We start from the raw sequence: 23,591 nt of genomic DNA on the forward strand, positions 1-23,591 counted from the left end.
GGCTTGGTGTTCTTCATTTTTCTTTGCTCCAGGTGGGTTGAGACCAATTGCTGCATCTTAGATGGCTGCTTGTTAGCATTTAAGACCCCAGACGCCACATTTCAAAGTGGGATGCAGAATGATTTCATAATAGAATTATTTTGCCAATTGACTTAGAAGTCCCCGTAAACCATGCTCCCCAGACAGAATAAGACTTCTTAATTTGCCAAACACACAAGGTTATTTTAATGTACAACTGTGACAAAGAATGTGAAAGTCCTTGGTATATGGTAAAAGCTGCTATACTTGAAAAACCAGGACACTTAGGCATCTATATACACACACATATATATGAAGATGCTACAAGTCTCATTACAAAATCAGGGCATGGTGAAAATAAGGGTGATGAAAAGGCAAACGTAGAAATGCAAGATGAACATCACAATGAATGCACCTGGGTAAGAATTAGAACATGTCAAAGTTGTGTCAATGCTTAAGAACCCCCAGAAAATATTTATTAGACAAATAGTGTCCTGGGCCTCTACAGAGGGTTGACGTGATTTAAAGGAGATGAAACACATTCATCAGCCAGAATATGCTAAAGAATCACCTTGCTGGCAAGCAGCAAGAGCAAGATATAGCCTAGAAAAGAACACCATTCTACAAAAACAGGAAGGCCCAGGCTTCGCCTGATGAGAGGAAGAGAGACAGAGGATCACAGTGACAACAGCACCAAGGAGGGGTCCAAAAAGCCCAGCAGAGGACTAAGGGATGAATCTGGCTTTAATTACCTGATAAAAGACCATTGGAAATGCCACTTTCCTCTGTAAGAGCTCAGCCAGCTTCATGCAGCTATGAAAAAACTTTACGTCTCAGAAAGGGAGTTTTGTTCTCTGCAGGCCTTTTAGACTACGGAGACCATGAAAACACATTAAAATAGGTTTGTAAGACGTAAAAAAAGGAAGTGGAGGAATTCAGGGGAAAGTAGTGCAACCATACAATAAAAGTATTTCAATCATGACGAATAAAATAACTGAAGCTGAAAAAACAAAAAAGGAAAAAAATTTTTTAAGTTTTGGGGTTGAAAAATGATGGTGAATGCTAAGGTTGTGATTTGAGTCAATGTCAATGCCTGGCACCGGTAATCCCTTAATTCCAACCCTCTTCCTGTTCTAAATCTTAACCCCTGAGGAACTGCCCCAATCTCCTACAATTAACACTTTCAATTGCCAGTCAGGTAGATGAGTAACAATATGATACAAGCTAAAAACTCCTGGGATTTCTCATCATATTTCATAAAATACACTAGAGACACCAAAAAAAGAATGACTCATGAGACCCAGCACAAGCATTAAAATAGAAGCGTTTAAAGCATCAGGCTCTGATAGACCAGAAAACTGGTGTATTTTTGTAATTAGAAGTGTGTGCTATGTCCTGCTGTGTACCTGAGTATAGCCCTGGTTTTGCTAGCTTTGTAACAGATGGATACATTAATCATCTTCTCTGAGGCTCGGTTTCTTTGTCTGTAATAATATCATTCGTGTTTTTGTGAAGATTAAGTCAAATTATATGCTTGTTTTCTCAGTATCTGGTGCAATACACATACACGTATTGTTAGTTCTCTTCTGAGTATTAGATAAGCTAAAATCTGAGTCCTATTTAAGCCTATAATTATCATTTTATAAATAGAATTAATGACCATACCAACTTTAACTACAAAGCAATTCAATTTGACTTCATTTTAACTTATCAAACCTATGTTTCCATGAAGGGCTGTCCCTCAGTGCCTTTGCGTTGGATTCCAAAGTTGTTTCGGCACAAAATCTTTCCTAGGGCTCTTCTGAATAACTGTTCTCAGAATCCATTTTTAATGACTAAATGTTTAAGAAATACATATAAAATCTTTACTGGAAAAAAAACAATGCTAAACGATTCCCTTCCATCATTCACTTTCTGTCATTTTGCGCTTTTTCTACTATAGCACCACAAAATGAGACGTGACATTATCAACTGTGACCCTAAAGTTTCACCTAATTTTTGCAATCAAAGAGTGGGACATAAATGTTCACTAGACCCTATTTATAGGGGGAAGAAAAGGATAGCAGACATTTTAAGAGAAAATAAAATTTATTTCACTAGATTGTTCAATTTTCCTAGCAGTACAATGAAAGTTTACATATTTTGCAAAAACATTTTACCCTGTTTCTCTAACACCATAGGTTTAGAAAAGGGAGCTCATCTATAGGGCCTTTGTCATATACGCGGCATTTAATTATTTACAAGTAGACAATGATAGGAAATGGTGGTGGCATAGTGGTTAAGTTCTATGGCTGCTAACCAAAGGGTCGGCAGTTCGAATCCACCAGGTGCTCCTTGGAAACTATGGGGCAGTTATACTCTGTCCTATAGGGTTGCTACAAGTCGGAATTGATTCGACGGTAATGGGTTTGGTTTTTTGGTTTAGACATCGATAAGAGGATTTATTTTTTTTTATGATTTCTTTAAACCTTTTTTAAAAAGATTCCTTTAAATAAAATGGGCATGCGAACCCAGCAAGAACTTGCATTTCCCCTGAAATCTTTTTGCAAAATGCTTTGTGAAAATCTTTGCTTGCGTATTCTTAGAAAAGAACCTGGGAGTTTCATAAGTTTCTTTAAGGGGTGGGTGAACTGTTTAAGAATTATACCAATCAAAGCAATTTAACAAAAGTTTATTTATTGCCAAATGTTTATTGAATTTTGGTGTTCAACATTTATAGATTATGTACTATAAGGCACATAAAATGAGTTTCTTTTAATTAACAGAAATGTTAATTAAAAATAGAGATGACACCATGGCCAATTCAGCAAACTTCTCAACATGAGGTTAGTAAAAACAGGATTGGCGCTGTTCTCCCTGCTGAGCTAAGGTTTGATTTCATTTTATAATAATAATAAACTACTACCAAGAATATAGCTTGACGTGTCACTTGGAGGGATGTCAAATTAGGTTGCATCAGCTTTGTTGCCCCTTTTGGCATAACATCCAGGAAATAGGAAGGGGGAAAATCAATGTGTCTTCCCATACACGCTTAATAAAGAAACTTCTAGCAAAGAGACATAATTTGGACACGAGAGACTCAAGACCTTGCACTAAAATTCACAGGATAAGGAAATCAAACATTCTAGACTTGAGAAATATAAAATCAATAGAAGACAAACTGATGTCCTAAAATACATCTTTATAGATTGTGCCATTGGAATCAACCCAGGAAAAATTACAGTTCCTTCTTTCAAACTTATTCCAAAGTTCAACTGTTATCACCATATGCAACTTTAGCAGGCATCCAGCAGTCATTTAATTGGCTGTATTCTTTGTTTCTAAAGGGCAATTTTGTGCACAATATCTAGGTGCTCTGTATTTGCTATTACATTGACCTTTAGAGATTCTTAGAAATAGTCTTTCAGGTTTCATTTCATTTTTCAAGACAGAAAGAAGCTTATTAAATTGTTTCTTCTGAGATAATCATATCGCCACTCGTAGAGAGGTGGATATGTACATACTAAAGATGTGCCAGTAATATCCAAAGCACGTACAGATACTATTGAGTTTAGATCACAGGCTTTTAGCTTGTTCATTAACTTAGTTTTATCTGTTGATTATGTTTCCTTTTCTTGCCTTATGAATGTAGAATGATTGAATATTTAATTGCCAGACAATGTATGAAATTGTTAATGTAATGAAACCATCTTTTTAAAGGGTATAGAGATCTCAAAGGATAAAAATTAATATTTGCTTGGAATCCACTCTGGTCCAGGCCTTTATCTTATTTTCAACTTAAAAAAAACTTCATAATGGGGAGAAAATTAAGTGTTATTAAAGATCTTAGATAATTCAGAAATTATTTAATGATGGGCTTGATTTAAATCCAGTGTCAGAGGCTCCAAAAAAGAGTGTTTTCTCTTTTGTTAAAAATGTCACCTCTGGAAGACATTATTGCTACTATAATTGCAATTATTTATTAATATTAAAATGTACAATCACGCTATCACATGATTAAAATCATTAACTTATTTTATATATCACCCCATTAGTAAACTTCAGGCAAAAATAATTGACTCATGGAGAGCCTTTAATGAAAAAGTTTCTTGCCTTCAAGGATTTAGGACATTCCCCACCCCCGCCCCCTTAATTATCTCAAATGCTAAAAGGTAGTTCTGACAACTTTGCTGACACATGAGACTTCGGAGGCGTGTAAAGTCCGTTTTTATCACTGACAAATACAATGTTAGGAATAACAGCCTTCTGAATCAGATAAAAGGATTCCAGTTCCTGGTTCCCACAGTACTAATTGCGGGCTTTGTATAAGGATTAAATTTGCTAATAGGTATAGAGCTTTCACCACAGGCTGTAATTACTCAAAAAAACAAATTGTATTTATCTTAAAAAGTAAACATAAAAGAGAATTTATGACTAGGGAGTCCAAGGTATAGAACTAGGCTTAGGCCCAGATGAATCCAGGTGTTCAAATGCTATAATCAGGATTTCTACACCCTTCCCTCCTCCCCACCCCCAAACATCCTTCTTTGTCCCTCTTCCCCTGTGTCTGCTTCTTCTTGGTTTTTTGTTTTGTTTTGTTTTGTTTTCAGATAGGCTCATTCTAGGGCTCCTGCATTTCCAGAGAAAATGTCAGCTCTTTGGTAGGTCAACAAAGAGAAGACTTCATTGGCCCAGCTTAAGTTACATTTTAGGACTACAGTAATCTCTGTAGCTGCAGATAGGGAAGTCTGATTAACCAGTCTGAATCATGAGCCCCACCCACCAACCCCTGCAGGTAAAGCTAGTGGGTTGCCATACCAGAAAAAAGAGAAAGAGATGCTAGCAAAAAGAAAAATAAAAACAGAAGTCCACCACAGCTATCTACTACTACTATTAATATTTATTGTGTTGCACATTTTTTTCTTGTGAATAAATAAATTTTGTAGTTAATTTTATTCTAAGCTGGCAGAATGTTTGCATAGGCATTATTTACTTAATTCTTACTCAATTATGGAGCAAACACATAAGTGTTCTTCATTCCATTGGAAAATATTAGTCTAGTGTAAATTAATACTAGTCTACTGTAGAATTAATACTTCTGGAAAAAATAAGTAAAATAACTACAACATGATTTTGAAAACACCATTTCTTTCAACCTTTAATTAGTAGCTTTATTAATTTTGGACAAATCACCTGATCTCTTTTTTCACATTCACCATCCATGAAGTAGGGACAGATTTGACTATAAAAATAAATAGGGTAATAAATAAAAAAAGAGCTTAGCAACTTCCTTGGCATTTAGTAAACTTTCAGTAGACTCCATTTCACTGTTAATGTTATTAAATGCTGAAGCACCCTAATAGACCTTTGGAAAGGACTTTACTATCTAATACTAAAATTCGTTTGGAAAGTAAGATTTAAGAAATACAAAACAAAAACTGAGGAGAAGAATTAAACACATATATTCATTTTCAACAAACTTATTAATAATTAAATGTTAATAAAAGAGTTTGGTCTGGGCAGTTATAGAGACACAGAGACACATGGGCCAGAGTGGGCCCAGAAAGAAGCCCAAGAATATATTAGAATTTGGATTATAATAGAGGCAATGTTAGTGTAAAGAGACATAAAATGCCTGATTCGTTTGTTATTGTAATTAATGCTCTTTCTGGAAAGTAATAAAATTGATGTTGACTTCATGCAAACTAATTTCCAGGTGAAAAAACTAAATGTAAAAAAAAAAAAAGATTTAAAAATATTATATGTATATTTTATTATATATATATATATACACTCATATACATGATCTCAAGGCAAGAAAGAATCTCTTAGGAAAAAAAAACTCAAGCAAGACCATACCTTATGAGAAATGGTTAGTTTTCAGATCATATAAAGGATTCTTGAAAACAAACAAGAAAAAAGAAAAATGGCCAAAAAGAACTGGTAATTCACATAAAAATGGATATTGAATATGGGAAATATATGAGATATTGTATAGCTTCACTAGTAACTGGGGTAATTCTGTTTTTAACAATCATGAGATATCATTTTATTCTCATTACGCTGCTGTTAAGTCAAAAAAAAATCTGTCAATACCAAGTATTCATGAGGAAGTGGGGATATAAATATATGTGCCATTTGGAAAGCAATCTGGCATTATCTACTAAAGTTGAAAATACTCATATCTTATGACGCCGCATCCCACTCCTAGTAGGAACTCTAAAAAGGCTGAGGCACATGCACTTTTACACAGGGATACTTAATGTGATATTATATGTGGCACTGCAACATTTTCAAACAACCTATATGGCCATCGAAAGGAAATGGATAAATAAAATGGATCCATGTGTATGGAAGGACGCTATGCATTAGTAAAACAAAAATGGATACTTAGTAAAAAAAGAAAGTTGATGTATCTTCCTACTACATAATTTGTATCCAAAAACCTAGTAGTACATACATTTTGTGATTATTTTTGTATAGAAAATTTTATTTTAAATGGACTGAAAATGCACACATCAAGTCCTAAATTCATTGAACTATTTTCTTTTTGGAACTGGGAGAACAATGGTCTGTAAAGGAAAAGGGAGATATCAAATTTATCTTAAATGTTCTACTTTATTAGTAAAATAAAAAACACCTGGAACAAGAACGCAAAAAGGTAACGTTAGTTCCGAATGATAATGATAGAAATGTGTATTTTTTTTCAATTTTTCTCCATTATTCTATTTTTGTTTTTACTTTAGAAAAGAATCCAATGGGAATTGCAGGAGGGGGCCTTTAGTCTCAGAGGACAGGTGCCACATATTGTAGTTGGATTTGTCCAAGTAAATTCAACTAAATTAAAGATGGCCCATCCTAGAAAATGGAAATAATAATAATAACAACAGATAAGACTTTTATGTACCTACTCTGTGCCAAAAAAAAAAAAAAAGCAGAAGAAGAAGAACCTTAAGGCAGGCATTTTTTAATTCCCATTTTATAATTTAGAAAACTGAGGCCCAGAGATGTCAAATAACTTTCCAGGATTTTCTATTAGCAAGAGGTAAAACCAGGACTTGAACCCAGGGAGTCTAACTCCATAGTTTTTGCACATACTCCTATTCTACAAGGTGAGAATAGGATGGAAATGTTGATTTTCTCCTACTTTCTGGAGGTCAGGATAGCATCTAATTGATATCAGAGATCTAGGAAAGATAAATTCTTGAGTATCTAATATGCATATGCAGAAAGAGACTTATGAAGACATAAACTTGGCCTATCTTGTTACTTGGCCCATGTACAGCACACAGTGAGTGTTTAATACAAATATTTCTATGTTATCTACATTACTGAAAACTGGTACATTCAATAGATAACTACAATTAAATTTTATGTCGTGGGTGGTTGGAATTAATACCTACAGTCAGTCTTTATGCTTAGTCCTAGCCCCATCCTATCACTCTCTCTAGGTTGTCATCTAGCATTTGGGGGCTAGATGAAGGCAGCCCTACTGTGTCCTGGAGCCAATAAAATCTTCATAGGGTAGCAGCTGTTCTCACACCATTAGTCAGTTTGGTTCAGAAATAGTCTGTTATACCTTTAAGACCCGGACTCGTGGGCAAGAGGACCCATCTAGATGCTTCAGTAAGGTTTAAGTTGACAAGATACCATTCCATTTGCTTTGGAAAGATTGGTTTGCGTGAATCTACTATTTCTTAACCAAACTGACTAATGGTGTGAGAACAGCTGCTACCCTGTGAAGGTTTAATTGGCTCCAGGACATAGTAGGCTGCCTTCATCCAGCCCCCAAATGCTAGATGACAACCTAGAGAGAGTGATAGGATGGGGCTAGGACTAAGCACAAAGACTGACTGTAGATATTAATTCCAACCACTCACGACTTAAAATTTAATTGTAGTTATCTATTGAATCTACCAGTTTTCAGTTATGTAGAGAAATAACACATATCTTTTGATTTAATTATAACCTTATGATAAACATGAAAGATGGGAATGACATTAAAATTACCTGAAGCTTTTAGAATAAAAACTATATTCTTCCAATGCAAAATTGTGCAACAAATTTGTCATTCACTTGTATAATAGGACTGGATTTATTATTACAAAGCCAGTATCAAAAAGGACTGGATTTTTTTATTGAACAAATCACTGAAACTTGTTGAAACTAGGGTTTTTCTTCTGTGAAATGAAGTTGGTTAAGCTCCTTGTCATGGATTGAACTGTGTCCTCCCCAAAATATGTGTTAACTTAGTTAGGCCATGATTCCCAGTATTGTGTGGTTGTCCTCTATTTTGTGATTGTAAATTTATGTTAAAGAGGGTTAGGGTGGGATTGTAACACCACCCTTACTCCCTTCACCTCCCTGATTCAGTGTAAAGAGAGTTTCCCTGGGGTGTGGTCTGCACCAGCTTTTACCTCTCAAGAGATAAAAGGAAACAGAAGCAACCAGAGTTGGGGACCTCATACCACCAAGAAAGCAGCACCAGGAACGGAATGAGTCCTTTGGGCCTGGGGTCCCTGTGCCTGAGAAGCTTCTCGGCCATGGGAAGAATGAGGACAAGGACCTTCCTCCAGAGCCGACAGAGAGAGAAAGCCTTCCCCTGGAGCTGACTCCATGAATTTGGACTTGAAACCATCTAGACTGTGAGAAAATAAATTTCTCTTTGTTAAAGCCATCCACTTGTGGTATTTCTGTTATGGCAGCAATAGATAACTAAGATACTCCTCTTAAGTTTCTCAATGCTGTGACTAAAGTCAGAGCTTTCGGTTTTATTTCTGCTCCTCTCATTCACTCATTCATTCATTCACCATTCAACCAACAATCTACAACCCTGCTATGGTTAGAAACTAGACTAAGAAACAATAATATGAAGAGGAACTGTAATAGTTTTCTTAACCACAAACTAGTCTTCCTTCACATATCTCCAGACGTTGAACAAGGCCAATGGATGAAAGATACACAGTGATAAAGCCAATCTATGATGAGGAGTAAGTCAGGAAATAAAAAACTCCTCTGAGAAGCATCCCTCACTTGTCTGTCAGTTTGTCGTACTGTGGGACTTGTGTGTTGCTTTGATGCTGTAAGCTATGCCACTAGGTTTCAAATACCAGCAGGGTCATCCATGGCAGACAGGTTTCAGCTGAGCTTACAGACTAGAAAGAAAGACTCAGCAGTCTACTTCTGAAAAGATTTAGCCAGTGAAAACCTTATGAATAGCAGTGGAACACTGATCTAGCACCAGAAGATGAGCCCCACAGGTTGGAAGACACTCAAAAGATGACTGGGGAATGGCTGCCTCCTCAAAGCAGAGTCGACTTTAATGATGTGGATGGAGTCAAGGTTTCCAGACCTTCATTCACTGACATGGCATGACTTAGAATGAGAAAAAATAGCTGCAGACATCTATTAATAATTGGAACGTGGAATGTACAAAGTACAAATCTAGGAAAATTGAAAGTCATCAAAAAGAAAAAGACTGCATAGAGTTTGATATCCTAGGAATTAGTGAGCTGAAATGGACTGGTATTGGCCATTTTGAATTGGACAATCATATGGTCTACTATGCTGGGAAAGACAACTTAAAGAGAAATGGCATTGCATTCATCGTCAAAAAGAACATTTCAAGATCTATACTGAAGTACAAAGCTGTCAAGTGACAGGATAATATCCATATGCCTACAAGGAACACCAAGTTAATATGATTATTATTCAAATTTATGCACCAACCACTAAGGTCAAAGATGAAGAAATTGAATATGTTTACCAACTTCTGCAGTCTGAAATTGATTAAACATTGAATCAGGATACACTGATAATTACTGGAGATTGGAATGTGAAAGATGGAAACAAAGAAGAAGGATTGGTAGTTGGAAAATATGACCTTGGTGATAGAAATGATGCCAGAGATAGCATGATAGAATTTTGCAAGACCAACGACTTCTTCATTGCAAATACCTTTTTTGAACAACATAAACAGCAACTATACATGTGGACCTCACCAGATGGAATACACAGGAATCAAATCAACTACATCTGAGCAAAGAGACGAAGGTAAAGCTCGATATCATCAATCAGAACAAGGCCAGGAGCCAACTGCAGAGCAGATCATCAAATGCTCATATGCAAGTTCAAGTTGAAACTGAAGAAAATCAGAACATGTCGACGACAGCCAAAGTACAATCTTGAGTATATCCCACCTGAATTTAGAGACCATCTCAAGAAAAGATTTGATGCACTGAACACAAATGACTGAAGACCAGGTGGGTTGTAGGATGACATCAAGGACATCATACATGAAGAAAGGAAGGAAGACTCATTAACAACCTGCGTTATGCAAATGACAAAACCTTGCCTTCTGAAAGTGAAGAGAACTTGAAGCACATACTGATGAAGATCAAAGACCACAGCCTTCAGTATGGATTACACCTCAACATAAAGAAAACAAAAATCCTCACAACTGGACCAGTAAGCAACATCACGATAAATTGAGAAAATATTGAATTTATAAAGGATTTAATTTTACCTGGATTCATAGTCAACATCCATGGAAGCAGCAGTCAAGAAATCAAAAGACACATTGCGCTGGGTAAACCTGCTGCAAAAGACCTCTTTAAAGTGTTGAAAAGCAAAGATAACACCTTGAGGACTAAGGTGTGCCTGACCCAAACCATGATGTTTTCAATAGCTTCCTATGCACACAAAAGCTGGACAATGAATAAGGAAGGCGGAAGAACTGATGCCTTTGAATTGTGATGTTGCTAAAGAATATTGAATATACCATAGGCTGCCAAAAGAACAAACAAATCTATCTTGGAAGAAGTACAACCAGGATGTTCCTTAGAAGCAAAGACATGTTATCAGGAGGGATCAGTCCCTGGAGAAGGACAGCATGCTTGGTAAAGTAGAGGGTCAGCGAAAAAGAAGAAGACCTTCAACAAGATAGACTGACACAGTGGCTGCAACAATGGGCTCAAGCATAACAACGATTGTGAGGATGGTGCGGGACCAAGCAGTGTTTTGATCTGTTGTACACAGGGTCGCTATGAGTCAGAACTGACTTGATGGCATGTGACAACAACATGAGAAGCATTCACTTAGAGTTAGCCCATCATCTGATACATGTGTCAGAGAGAAGACCTGCCTGTGGATGAAGTTCCAGTAGTTGTGCTTTAAGGGTGGTCGCTTATTTCGTTGATATTAAGGGATGAAAATAAAATCAATAAAAATATGGAGAGAACTATCAGCCTGTTGTAAAAAAATAAATTTAAGTTCTCCATCCTCCTCGTTAGGGCTCTGAATCCTCTAAAAGCAGAAAGAAAAGAAAGACGTAAGTTGATACAAGGATCGATGAATCGCTAAATGATCCTTTTAGAGAAAAACTAGCAATGAAAATATTTCTTCTTTGATTAGATATGAGAGGGAGCAGTGTGTCCCTAGGACCTGAATCACTTTGTTAGACTGAAAGATCTTCAAAAGTGTATACTCTGACAGATGCATATTTATATTTTTTCCATCCTAACCCAGTGTTTTGTCATAGATTTCTTTTACAAATGATAAGGGAAGGATACGCTCTTGTAACATGTTTTATATCCATATATTACTGATATTTTACTTGTGAGATGTTATTTTATTTTTTCTTTGTATCTGGTCTGTCTCCTCAACTGGTTTTTAACCTCCTTCACGATAGAAGTGAAGTTTTTTGGTATTCCCTTACTCTCTTATGGATCATCAACGGACACTGCTTATAAACATATTAGTCTCAAATGTCATGATTACCATTAAGTTCAATAAAGCACTTTTTTCATTAGTATGAATATCAATTCTTGTTCTAACTAACAAGTTATTGCTAAAGGAAAAAAAAAACTATAAGCGCTTCAAATTCTGGCAGTTTTAGAACCTCTAGAATCACATTAATTCATACAAAACAATGACTTTTACTATGAAGATTTTATCACATTATCATATTCTGAACATAGGAAGTAGAGAAGGGGTGGTATGCTGAAGGCTACCATGGGTTTATGAAAGCTTTACAAGGTGTGTGGGATTACAAGCAAAATTTAAATTATATTGACTGCCACAAATTTAATAACGTCTTAACCTCATACTTGAGGTTTTGATACTTTATTACAGGAAACTTCAACAATCAATGTTTTGAGTTCTGTAATGAGTAAATAAGGAGTCCTTGCGATGCAATGGTTTAGCAATTGGCTGCTAGCCGAAAGGTCGGCAGCTGAAACCCATCTAGCACTTCTGAGGGCAAAAAGACGTGGCAATTTGCTCCTGTGAAGATTACAGTTTAGGAAACCCTATGTATGGGGCAGTTATCCTATAAGGGTCACGATGAGTCAGAATTGGCTAGATGGCACACAACAAAAAATGATTCAATGCAATATCTAATTTTATAGTTTCAACAACTGAAAGGTTTGTCAAACCAATAATACTGAGTACAAATCCAGATTTGTTTTAGGGAGCATATTTTACCTTTTAGCAAAACCTTTTAGGGGTGAGTTCAGCAAATAGAATAACTAGTCATACTAAACTGATCGTAAGGATCAACAGAACATTTACAGTCATTGACTTTAAAATGAGTGGAAGGATCGCTGATGTGAGTAGTGGACTAAAACTCAAACTGATTTCATCCATTTAAAAGTAAGTATTAGGGGTTATGGGAGGGTAGAGAGGGTTAGAAACTGGCAAAGCCGTCATGAAAGGAGAGACTGGAAGGAGGGAGCAGGCTGACTCATTACAGGGAGAGTAAGTGGGAGTATGGAGTAAGGTGTATATAAGCTTATATATGACAGACTGAATTGACTTGTAAACTTTCACTTAAAGCACAATTAAAATTATTATTTTTTAAAAAAGTAAGTATTAAAAATAAAACCTAATATTTGGGAGACTACAGTTTAGAAGTTTCAATATTAATGTCTTTTATTAATATAGCCTATATTTTTTTTATATGAGGACATACAATGATGATTACAAAGTCTGTTCTGCTAGTTCTCATGCTTAATATCACACTACAGTGTGGTTTATATTTTTCCAATATTTCAAATATTTTAATTGAAATAATTAACATTAAGACTTTTATATCTTGGGGACATAAAGTATCGATATGTACCTATACTGGACCTAGGTGACATGTTATACTATTTCAAATAAGGAATAGAAAAGACTCCTAAAATGGCCTCAGAGATGAAGGCAAAAGAACTTTTATTTGGATATTATCATGAAAAACCACTACATTTTCTAAGGTACATATAACAATCCTAATAATCATCTCAGCTTTATTATAAATTCTACAAATTTATCTGGGGTCTCTGGAGATGGGATCATTGTTCACAATATATTCATACCTAGGTCTCCTACTTGCCCTATTTGACAGACACAACTAAAGCTCAGTTCTTTCTTCACACTCATACTCTGCTGACCATGGCCTATCTCCAGCCTACCTCCATTTTAGTTTCTCCTATCCATCTTTATATAACCCGTTGCATTGAGTCGATTCCGACCCTGATGGCATAGTGGTTAAGTGCTACAGCTGCTAACCTAAAGGTCGGCAGTTCATATCCGCCAGGTCCTCCTTCAAACACTATGGGGCAGTTCTACTCTGTCCTATAGGGTCGCTACGAGTCGGAATCGACTTGAGGGCAATGGGTCATCTTTATATACAGCTCCTTTAATTAACAGAAAAAAGAACCAAGAAAACCAGGTACTTAAGTTTTCCAGCAGTTATGAGTCTAACCCTACAAAAGCTTAGGGAAGACCCTTCTCATCTCAGTCTTCTGTTTTCTCATCTATATAATTAGGTTTGGCCAACATTAAGTTTTTTCACCTTCAGCATTCTCTAATATCATGGCTACATGTTTCAGACAGCACTCTGGCTCCCTGAAATTTTCTTCTGCTGCTCTTTCCAGTGAACAATGCTGTCTTCCAGCATAAGGGCTTCCTACAGTGTCTCAAGGTGAGATTTCTGAGCATGATCTGCAGAGAATACAGAAGGCACTGTTTCTCACGCTTCTCGTTTGGTGGGTAAATTTCATTTCAATGCAATGGAATTTTTCACATCCTGCAGAATAAACACAACCTTTTGAACTTCAGATGTGAATATGAGCAATCAAGATATACTCTATTCCAAGAAAAGAATCACCATGGGTCTGTGCTTTGTTTGGTTCTTTGGGCTTAATATCTTTCAGAAACGCTTTCCCTACATCAAAATGTTAACTGTTTTCTCAAGGGAGGAAAAGAGGAAGAGGAAGATTGTGGGCAACTTTCTTTTTTTTCCCCCTACTTTACCATCCTGTACTTGTCTCTATTTTAGCCCAAAGTGGATGCATTTATTTTATAAATATTTGAATTTTATATTTTAATATATAAATGATTAAATACAATTAAAAATATATAATTTAACTTAAAAGTTAAATTTACCACGTAATCAGCCCAAATTTTTTTTCTTTCCCCCTCAGAAAGGTAGTACTTGTATTTATTTTAATATTACCCATAAATGTCACTGATGCAATCTATTTTTATTTTCCTTCAACAGTTAGGAAATAATATTTGTGGCAGTTATACTTAAAATGCATTTAGGCCTATTAATTTCCTTAAAGAATATTTGTACGTAATGTCTCATTTTATCCTCACAGAATGTCTGCCATATAATGAGGCTCAATATTATTCTGGATATACTACAAATCAGAAAAAGGAAAAAAAAAAAAAAAGATCACACTCAAGCACCCTGACAAAAATCTTAAGGGCCCTCTCTCTGAGTTTGCTCCAGTAACAAAAATGAAAATAAAATAGCAACAATTCTATATTTTTTTTTTAGTTATATGCAGACAACATGCTAAACTTTTTATATTCGTTTTAGCAGGACTTTCAATATTAAAAATAACCATATGAATGGGTTATTATTGCAGTAATAGTAAACTTTTAAAATAATAAACTTTTATAAACCGATAATCATGAGGAAAGTAACTTCTCCAAAGTGACACAGCTTGGAATTCCAAGAGCTGGGGTTTTGATCCTAATCTCTGACTTTAAAGCTGATATTTTTATTAATCATTATCTACTATGGCTGTTGAATAGGAAAATTAATAACAAATATCTTAGTTTCATTTTAAGTTTTTTCTTATTCACAAAACCAAATATTAGCCGTAAAAAACCTGACCCAAACTGCAAAAGGCTACCAGAAACTGCTCTACGACAAAGCAAATTTGTCTTAACCTGCTAAAAAGGGAGGAGCCCTGGTGGTGCAGTAGTTAAAGAGTTTGGCTAGTAACCAAAAGGTTGGTGATTTGAACCCACCAATGTCTGCTTGGGAGAAAGGGGTCTGCTTCTATAAAGATTTACAGCCTTGGAAACCCCATGGGGCAGCTCTACTCTGTCCTATAGGGTCACTATGAGTGGGAATCAACTTGAGGGCACTGGGACAAAGCCTAGAGAAAGATAGTTGTCAAACCATTATCTCCTAATTTAAATCTCAAAGAGCTTCATGGCTATAGGTGGGTGGAGGGCCAAATTACTAGCAGGCAAGCCAGAAGTAACAGGATATCCGTTGATCTCAGTAAAGGGGGAGAGAAGGTTTCAATCAATGAGGTTAAGATTAGCCAATTGTTGATCTTTTATTCTTCTCCCTCCTTGTCTCTTTATAAGCCTCGTTGTACCTAGTTTCATCAAGCCATTTGCTCTTTTTAGAATCAGAATTGTTTCCTTGCATGCAGAGAGAGTAACTACTCAGAATAAACCTTATATTCAGTTTTGGTGACTTTTGATTATTTTTAACATGGTCTTCCAAAATAAAGCAACATAAATTTAAGACTTCTGTAGATAAAATCGATACAACAGAGTAGAGAATATGGCATGCAGGTCTTGGGAGAGGGTTGTCTTGGCTGCAAGCAATAAGGGGTTGTATTGTCTATAAAAACCCAGTGCCATGGAGTCGACTCTGACTCATAGCGACCCTATAGGACAGAGTAGAACTGCCCCATAGAGTTTCCAAAGAGCGCCTGGCGGATTCAAACTGCTGACCCTTTGGTTAGCAGCTGTAGCACTTAACCACTACACCACCAGAATTAAAAAAATAATAAAAGTGTCTAAACTAAAATTATGATGGCAATCCTAAAGAAGGTCAATGATAGAACATTCCTCTAAAAAATCTTTTCTTGTTTTTGGTGAAGTTTTAAATCATTACAGCAGTTCTGTTGAGTTTTAATGACATCTGTTTAAGCTTCAAAATAGCACATTTTCATGACTTGTCCTTTAATAGACATAATAGTCAGCATGAGAATTAAATCAGAGAAGTCCCAGGTATACAGACAGCCCCTTATGCATACTTCCCTTTTGAGAACATGTTTGTGAAATTTTCAAGTTTATTTCTTTGCAGTTCTTTTCTCTAACCACTGTGGTACTATATATTCCTGCATTTAAAGAGCAGATTCAAAATAAACAATGAAAGCACAGTGATTATACAGATAAAAATATCCACCTTGAGTTACTTCAGTTCTATCATTCCATCTGACCTCTCTGGAGTTTGTACTTCTGTTTACATTTTTTCAACTGTAAAGATATCTGAAAACTGCTAAAATCTGCTCTATAGACATACAGTATTGTGATTTCTAAAATTTACATTAAAAATAAGATTTGTGAATTTCTGCTAAATGTTAATACTCTTTCTCTCTCCCTCTATATACATATATATATTTCATGTAAAAGTAACTTTTGAAAAACAAAATTAATAAAAAGCATTCTCTTAATAGTATAAACTGAGAAGAACACATTCTTTTGTGGTTACGAGAGGGGAGAGGGAGGGTGGGAGAGGGTTATTTACTGATTAGATAGTAGATAAGAACTACTTTAGGTGAAGGGAAGGACAATACTCAATACAGGGAAGGTCAGCTCAATTGGACTGGACCAAAAGCAAAGAAGTTTCTGGGATAAACTGAATGCTTTGAAGGTCAGCGGAGCAAGGGCGGGGGTTTGGGGACTATGGCTTAAGGGGACTTCTAAGTCAATTGGCAAAATAAATTCTATTTAGAAAACATTCCGCATCCCACTTTGAAGTGTGGCGTCTGGGGTCTTAAATGCTAACAAGTGGCCATCTAAGATGCCTCAATTGGTCTCAACCCACCTGGATCAAAGAAGAATGAAGAACACCAAGGTCACACGATAACTAAGAGCCCAAGAGACAGAAAGGGCCACATGAACTAGAGACTTACGTCATCCTGAGACCAGAAGAACCAGATGGTGCCCCGCCACAACCGATGACTGCCCTGACAGGGAGCACAACAGAGAACCCTTGAGGGAGCAGGAGAACAGTGGGATGCAGACCCCAAATTCTCACAAAAAGACCAGATTTAATGGTCTGACTGAGACTAGAAGAATCCCAGTGGTCATGGTCCCCAAACCTTCTGTTGGCCCAGGACAGGAACCATTCCCAAAGACAACTCATCAGACATGGAAGGGACTGGACAATGGGTTGGAGAGAGATGCTGACGAAGAGTGAGCTACTTGTATCAGGTGGACACTTGAGACTGTGTTGGCATCTCCTGTCTGGAGGGTAGATGGGAGGGTAGAAAGGGTTAGAAACTGGCAAAACGGTCACGAAAGGAGAGACTGGAAGGAGGGAGCGGGCTGACTCATTAGGGGGAGAGTAAATGGGAGTATGTAGTAAGGTGTATATAAGTTTATGGGACAGACTGACTTGATTTGTAAACTTTCACTTAAAGCACAATAAAAATTATTTTTTTAAAAAAGCATTCTCTTATCAACTTTGAAGAAAAATTGACAAATCTAGCCATACTGAGTGCCGAACATGAATATTGTAAAAGGTTAATTCTGATGCACTCATTGACAAATTAGCAGAAGTTAGAAGTTGAAAACAGACGTGGTGATGATGTAAGTCAGAGCTATGACAGAATAATATGTAGGTATAGCTTTTTTCCCCCCCCTTTTTTCAAAAAATACATTATTTTAATATGAAAGTATTAATTCACTACCTTTTCATTTTTTAATTATAACATCCATTTATTTTTACTGGCATTATTGTATATACAATGTTTAATAAAGAAAATGTTTTCTGTTTATTTTACGGTCATTTTTATTATTTGCATGATTTGATATAATTTACATGATTTGAATAAATTTCATATAAAATGACCTACTCTGGCTCTCAGGTACATGAGCACTGCAGTTGAACTCTTCTGAATAATATATATCTTGATGTATCTGGTACCAGTAATGAGAGGGAAACACTATGCCCAACAAGGAAAAACAAACACCAGTCAAGGAAATAAAAAACCAAACCCGTTGCAAGGGAGTAGATTCCGACTCATAGTGACCTTACAGGACAAAGTAGAACTACCCCATAGGGTTTCCAAGGAGTGGCTGGTGGATTTACACTGCCGACATTTTGGGTAGCAGCCTTAGCAGCTGTAGTTCTTAATGATTATGCAACCAGGGTTTCCAGTCAAGGAAATACTTCCTGTCAGTTGCAAAGCCAGGTCAGTGCATCATTTCACTCTGTAATTCCATTTCTTGGTCCTTAATCTAAATCCTGGTGGCATAGTGGTTCAAATGCTCCTTGGAAACCCTAGGGGGCAGCTCTACTCTGTCCTTTAGAAGGTCACTATGAGTCTGAATGGACTCGACGACAGCGGATTTTTTTTAATGGGTAATCTAAATCCAATATAATGAATTTCAATGTGTTTAAAAGTCAAATAAATTATATTCCCCTGTCTTATTTCAATACGCACCCCGTGTAAGATCTTATCTTCATTAAATCATTCTGGCTGCTTATTTTTCTTATGCACCTAAACAGCTCAAATCTGTGTTCATCACAATGTGATGATTCTTATGTTCTTCTTCTATCATCTTCAGGCATCCAGATGCCTTGTTTAACCGAGTGAATATTCTAGATTAGCCATGTGTACACATGCCGTATACTATATGGAAATTAAAGGTCAAATGTCAACTAATGTCTATATTTGAGAGAAAAAAACATTTAATTCGTGAATTGCAACTATGAATTACATTCTCTTCTCAACAATACTTTTAGAATATTAAGCCTTTCATCTTGGATTAGAACTGTTTATATGAAGAACATATTTATCAAATCAGGCTTCTTGGTACCAAAGAGTGAAAAACAGATGGAAAAACACAAATAATAGTCAATCATTAAAGACGTCAGAATACAAGACAAACTCTCTTAATTATACTAACAACTAACTCTACACGTAAATGCACCAATCTGAAGTTCTTCTACTGTGTGGTTGCATCTAGTTAATGTCTGATATGTTAGTCAGTGCATCCTTCTGTTCCCGTTCTCTTACAAAAACATCATTCCACAAATAATCAAGAAGTAAACAGAGTTTCAACAAAGGCTAAATAAACTAATTTACTGATATAAGTAGATAAGTAGTTTCTCAATTTTAATCTAATTAAAAATAAATTAGTCAACTCTCAATTACTTACACTAATGAAGGGACCAGATATTTGAAAAATCCAAACTGGCTAATATTATAAAACATAATTTACATGGTCAACATATAGTTTCAGATGTAGGTTTTAAGACAGATTTGTTTCATAATCTGTACATTTGCTTGATATTTAATAAGCCAAATTATGTAATCAAGCAACAGCTCAAATCAGAATGCAGAATCTCTCCTTGAGTCTAGAGCAATGTATTATGTTCACATTAACAGACTATTCGAAGCACTAAAACTGAGTTTATAGAATTTTATAAATCAAAATCTCCCTCATCCTAAAAAGTTCAAGGGGATATTTTGAATTCTGGAGGAAATCTGCATACTTTTCTCTAAAAATTAACTTGGATGCACAGAACCTAGTAAAAGACAGATAATATTCATGGCAATGACAAAACTATGTGTCCAGACTAGGTATCAGATCATCAGATTCAACCCACTCCTCAGATAGCAGTTTCCTGGGAGCTGCCTCTGCTCTGAAAACAAATCTGGTGTGCTGCGGGGGTGTTAATGTTGTTACACTTACATGTTGTATCACTGCCCTCTTCTATTCTCATCTCCAATAAGAAATTATTCCTAGGTGAATCACTGAGGTGCAGATACATGAAGTAACTTGCTCAAATCATACAAAAAGACAGAAAGCAGCAAAAAACAGAAAACAACAAATGTTGAAGAGGTTACAGGGAGGTTGGGACTTTTATGCATGGCTAGTGGGAATGTAAAATAGTATAACCACTATGGAAAATGATATGGCACCTCCTTAAAAAGCTAGAAATAGAAATACCTTTCAATCCAGCAATCCTACTCCTAGGAATATATCCTAGAGAAATAAGAGCAGTCACATGAATAGCCATAGGCACACTCGTGTTCATCGCAGCAGCAAAAAGATGGAAATAACCTAAGTGCCCATCCACAGAAAAGTGTATAAAGAAATTATGGTACATACACACAATGGAATACTACGAAACAGTAAAGAACAATGATGAAACTGTGAAACATCTCACAACATGGATGAATCTGGAGGGCATTATAGTTAGTGAAATAAGTCAGTCACAAAAGGACAAATATTGTATGAGGCCACTATTATAAAAACTCAAGAAAAGGTTTTTCATGCAGGAAAAAAAAAAAAAAAAACTTTGATGGTTACAATGGTGGGGAGGGGAAATCACCAACTAGATAGTAGATAAGGGGTTAACTTTGGTGAAAGGAAAGACAACACACAATATAGTGGAAGTCAGAACCTGAAAAAGACAAATCCATAGAGGCTTCCTAGACACATCCAAACACCTTGAGGGACCCCGTTACCGGGGCTGAGGTCTGGGGGCCATGGTTTCAGGGGACGTCTACGTCAACTGGTATAGCATAGTTCATAAAGAAAATGTTCTACACCCTACTTTGGTGAACAGTGTCTGGGATCTTAAAAGCTTGTGAGCAGCCACCTATAATACATCTATTCATCCCATCATGTTTGGAGCAAAGGAGAATGAAGAAAACCAAAGCCAAGAGGAAAAAAAATCACTCCCAAGGACTAACTGACCACATGAACCACAACCTCCACCAGGCTGAGCCCAGAAGAAATAGATGGTGCCAGGATACCACCACTGGCCGCTCTGACACGGATCACAATGGAGGGTTCCTGGCAGAGCAGGGGAAAAACGCAGAACAAATTCAAATTCACAAAAAAAGACCAGACTTATTGGTCTGACAGAGGCTGGAGGGACCCCCAAAACTGTGGCCCCCAGACACTCTGCTAACTCAGAACTGAAGCCACTTCCAAAGTCCACCTTTCAATCAAAGATTAGATAGGTCCATAAAACAAACAGTAACACACGTGAGGAACGTGCTTCCTAGTTCAGTCACGTATAGGAGACCTAATGGGCAATACCTTCCTAAAACCAAAGAGGAGAAGGCATGAAGGTACAGGAAACCTGGACAAATGGACATGAGGAACCTGGGGTGTAAAGAGAAAGGGGAAGAGTGCTGCCATATTGCAGGGATTGCAACCAATGTCACAAAACAATTTGTGTATAAATTTTTGAATGAGAAACTACTTTGCACTATAAACTTTCACCTAAAACACAATAATAAAAAATTTAAAAAAAAGAGAAGGGCAGTCCCCCAATAGAATCCTGGTCTCTAGCACTCTTCCATTTACCCAATCTTTCGATGATAACACAAAAGCAAGGACAAGGACTAAGTTAGCTCGCGCACAACTCCTACCCCTGAGCAAAAACTGCCCCCAAGCATTGCTCTATGTACATTTCCTGCACAGAGAATGAGGTTGGTTTTTGTTTTTTCAGGTTTAGATAAATGCATGTAGATATCGTCAGCAACATTCCTTGACCGCTATGACTTTCTCATTTGAGGATACTACTGGCACACCATTGATTTTACAGGGTGCATTGCTATAGGCTCTTGAGTCTTGTGAACTTAGCAGCTACATGCTTTGATCTGTTAGTTATCTGAATTTTCTTGACAGTGATTTTTCAAAAAATCAAATTACCTCCCAGGGCTGAGAGATGTCCTAATAAGGAAGGAAGAAGAAATAAAAGAAACTAACAAGTGCTAGCAACTAACCATTAGCTCCTGTAGTTATAAAAAAAAAAAAAAACACAAACCCTTTGCCTTCCAGTCGATTTTGACTCATAGCACCCCTATAGGACAGAGTAGAATTGTCCCATGGAGTTTCCAAGGCTGTAATCTTTATGGAAGCAGACTGCCACATCTTTTTCCCAAGGAGCGGCAGGTGGGTTCGAACCACCGATCTTTCGGTTAGCAGCGAGCATTTAACCACTGCACCACCAGGGATTCTTTCTTTGTAGTTATCAAAAAAAAAAAAAAAACCGCTGCTGTCGAGTCGATTCCAACTCATAGTGACCCTATAGGACAGAGTAGAACTGCCCCTAGAGTTTCCAAGGAGCAGCTGGCAGATTTGAACTGCCGACCTCTTGGTCAGCAGCCATAGCACTTAACCACTACACCACCAGAGTTTCCCTTGTAGTTACAGATGTCTTAAAAATAAAATTAAAAAATCATATATTTCAGTCCATCTAACTTTCACAAGAACTCTGTAGCAGAGGTATTAGTCTCATCTGTTTTACAAATTAAGGAAACTAAAGCTCGGAGATACACAGTAATTTTCCCAAGGCCAGACAGTCACAAAAAAACAGTCAGATTCAGTGTGACTGATTCCAAAAGGCATTCTCAATCTTTATATGACACTGACCCAAATGTATCAGCTTTCAGTCTGGGTGTACTTTAAGGCTTAAGGAAACCCAGTGTATGTAAAAGCCTGTGGGTAACACAGCAGTCACCCAACCAGCCCTCGTACAAAGCTGCCTCACAGCACAGCCTTCTTTTGTAGCCCAAGTAAGAGCTCTTCTACTCTGGAATGACGTTAAAGTTGTAACTCTCAAACCGCACTCAGAATTATCTCTGCCTCACTCCGCCTCTTTCCCTTGCTTACCACATTTCTGAAAACCATTTAATTCTCACTCTTTTGGCCAGATGCAATTCCTGTTCATTTTCATATTTTGCCTAGGTAACACATTGGTCATAGCTAGCTTCATGGATGTATGAACAGAGCAGAGCAGTCACAAAAGGTCCAGGGCTCAGAAACAGTTTAGCGCTCTGCAGCTGCTGTATTGAAATTCTTCATAAGTTTCTTCGGAGTCTGTGTTTGGTAAATGAGTTCCAATGGGACCAGGGACTCTGCGCCAAGACTTGGACCTCAGCTCAAGGGTATCCAGTCGCTCTCAGCCTCCCTGCCTCTTCCCTGCCATTTTGAGCCCCATTCGTTCTTGCCCACTCCTTGCCACCCAGTCACTGCCCTCCTCCCTACAGGGACCCAGGCACGAGCACAGGGAGGGTCGAGGTAAGGTATGTGCACAGTGCAGTGCCTTGAGCTTGGGCATGGTGGCAGTCTTCCAGCAGCCTTCCCTGTCTTGGGTTTGCAACACCATTTGTCCTCTTGCCTGCCCGCACCCAGGTGTGTGTCCCTGGGCAGCGGTTTGCAGTCTTTGTGGGTGGCCCATCAGCCTCAGCCCTGGGTTGGGAAAGGTGGGCCCGTGGGAATGAGAGCAGTTTGATTGACTTCCATAGCTTGGCTGGGGCATG

Source organism: Loxodonta africana, chromosome 7, assembly GCF_030014295.1.
Source record: "Loxodonta africana isolate mLoxAfr1 chromosome 7, mLoxAfr1.hap2, whole genome shotgun sequence".
Taxonomy (NCBI): domain Eukaryota; kingdom Metazoa; phylum Chordata; class Mammalia; order Proboscidea; family Elephantidae; genus Loxodonta; species Loxodonta africana.